The sequence below is a fragment of the Alligator sinensis genome, unplaced genomic scaffold, assembly GCF_000455745.1.
Source record: "Alligator sinensis unplaced genomic scaffold, ASM45574v1 scaffold1075_1, whole genome shotgun sequence".
Lineage (NCBI taxonomy): Eukaryota > Metazoa > Chordata > Crocodylia > Alligatoridae > Alligator > Alligator sinensis.
The window spans coordinates 1,708,305-1,711,314 of record NW_005842277.1 but is presented as its reverse complement, the minus strand read 5'-3'; positions in this window follow the sequence as shown (position 1 = coordinate 1,711,314).

The window sequence follows — 3,010 nt, the reverse complement described above, 5'->3', positions numbered from 1 at the left end:
AGCTATAGAATAAACTAAGAAGAAAGAAAACTATGTTAAACTGGTGTTTAGTGTGACCTAAGTTCAAAAAAGATTTGGGGATAAGGCCACAAAAGGTCACCCTTAACTTAGTACACATGAAAACAGGCATTGCTGTAATTATGCGCTTCCATTAAGAGGATACCAGAACACTAAGTGATTCTACTTGTTATCTTGCATTTATGTAATAGCTTTCTTATTGGAGGATCCCAAAGCCCTTCACAATTAATATCCATGCATATCTAATATAGACTCATCTCTAAGTAGTAAAATATTTACTTCACCAGCATAGAAAAAGTGTGAGAGTGGTTATAAATATTTTGTGCCTTGATTAGGTTACAGAATTAAAGTCTATTCTTGAAGTGTATTTCAGTGTTATGGTCATAAGTGCCTCAGTGCCTAGGCTCAAATAGGCTGAAATAGAGGAGCATTTTCACTCTTAACTCTGAATATTTTGGTGTTGGTGGAAAAAGATTCTGACGTTCCTTGGATGTAAGTTTTTTTGTATTAAATAAAAAGGTCATGAGCCAGATTCCTACAGGTTATTCTAAGAAATGGAAATAGATAATTGAGATGAGCCTTAGAATTATTGCCGTTAGCTCATTTATCTAAGTATTGGTGACCATACCTTTCTATGAGTATTTTGACTGTCCACGTTCTCTGCAAACCTGATACCCAGACTAGTAACGTGGAGCAGGAAATTTAAGGCAGAAATGGGAATTTCATTACCCCTTTAGATTTGTGGGGAGACTCCAGTTCTCATTATCCAACAGTAAAACAAGGAAAATAGTTTAAAAGGCACTCTTTTTCAATTATGCTCCCTGAATTAGTAGAGCAACTTGCCAGAAATCATAAAAGCTTCTACTGGTTTCTTTTAAAAGCTCCACTGTTATAAGAGTTTAAACTGCCCTTGAAATTGTCTCTGATACGTCATGTAGTGAATAAGTGTAGGATTAGTAGAATATACATTTTTAGACTAGGAGTGACAATAATTGCATTTGTTATCTCTGGTACACATCTGAATGAATGATCTTTTTTTCCTAAATAAGACTTTTCTGATCGTAATTGTTTTTTTGGTTTTTTTAAAGCAAACTTAGAAAAGCGTTCGTCTGCAAATACTCTTAAAAAACAATACTGTTAATAATCGATAACAGTACAGTATAGTACAGCTTCAGGTTTGAATGAAATACACCTGTTCATAGAGCAGCATCAATGAAAGAAGTGATATTTTATTAAGATGCAGGAAAACTTGATTTAAATAATAAAAATGTAAATAGAAAGAACGTATTCTGCAATCCAATGCCAGGTCATTGTATGTTTGAACAATAAATAAAATGTTCTAATAGGTTTTCTGTCACAATCCCATTAAACATTCTTTTCATCTGAGGTTTGTTTCAGTGCTGATAAGTATATATCTGCTGAAAATACTGTATATCAGTGTACAGGAATTGAGATGTTTTCCTAAACCTTTTTCCTCTCTGTTTAATTTGCTTTATTAGAGCCTGATCCAAAGCCTATTGAAGTCAATTGGAATATTCCTATTGGAATAGCCCCTAATTTCTTTTTGCATTATGTACATTTTGTACTTTAATTTTGGCCATTTTTTTTTTTCAAGAATGTTAAGACGATATAGAGATACAGCTCTGCTGGAAAGGGAGTTTTGTTTGAGTAAAGACAGGATTTGGCCCATTTAATAGGTGGCACTAAGCTAAGTATGCAGAAAGAAAACTTTGTAATTTAACATAATTTCCTTTCCTATCTATGTAAATAGCAGTATGTTTCACATGAATTATAATTTTAGTTGAATGGAACCTAGTGAATGAAATGCAACCAAATCAATGGGAGTAGCCGAGTTCTGCTCTTTGTATAAAGATATTCCAGACTTAAAATGGTGCAACTGAGAGCTGGCTTTGAGCACTGTGTTTAAATACCATAGTCATTAAAATGGTAGTTCATACTGCTCAGAAATGTTGTCTGTTTAACTTTCTTTCCAGGGAAACATCTCGTATTGGATGTTGCTTTGATTTGAGTTGGTAGTTTCTGGAATGATTTTCTTCTTCTAAGCTTTTCTAGAAATCAGATGTCTCTAGTGACGAAATGTTGTTTGCCTGTCAGTTTTTCTGTTACATCCTTCAGGACATGGTTTTGTTATTTTTTGTAAGAATGTAATTAGTGGTTATGCGAGTCGCATGCTGTCTATTGAAGTGGTAGGAAAGAAATGTTAAGAATAGAAGCCAGACAGAAAAAATGGGTGACCTTTAGGGATAAATGGAAAATATTATCTACATAGTTACACATTCAGTGTCATTATGTGCTAATTTAGCAAGTAGCTAAACTGCAAGGATGTTGAGATCTAAAGTGATCATATACCTGGACACATTGAAGCAAATCAGTTTTGTTTGCTTCTTCATTGGGTTTAGTTATAAAATACTTTCTTGGCCCTAGATTTATAAGTATAAATTAACTAAGTTGGGAATATTTAAGATTGCAAATGCTGTGGAAGAACCAGAGGGAAACTCCAGCTGCCTTCCATCCCCCAGTTTTCTTACCTACAACTTGTGTTCTCCAAGTTGTGATCTGCATGCGTTATTCAAGTTAGTGTTCAGTCACAGGAATATGATGTTTCATTAAAGGTAAGTGGTTTTTCTGGTAGCCATGTGGGAAGACTTGTGATGTTGAAGACAAAATCACCTTAAGTTTTCCTTTGCACATGGAAGTCAAAGGTTAAACTATCATTTACTTCGATCGTTTAGGATTAGGCAATTGTTTGAGTAATTAACTGTTGACTTCTCTCTCTGCTTGTTGCCAAATGCCTGGAGACGCAGGGACAAACTGTCTTGGCCCAAATTCAGTAGTACATCAACTACAGTTGCATGTGCTGAAGTTTCCCCCTCCCTCAAATTGTGGAATTTCAAAATAGCATCCTGCCAATGCATAGGCTGGGTATGTGAAGTTGGAATGAGACTTTCTGTGACCTCTGGGGAAGCTGGAA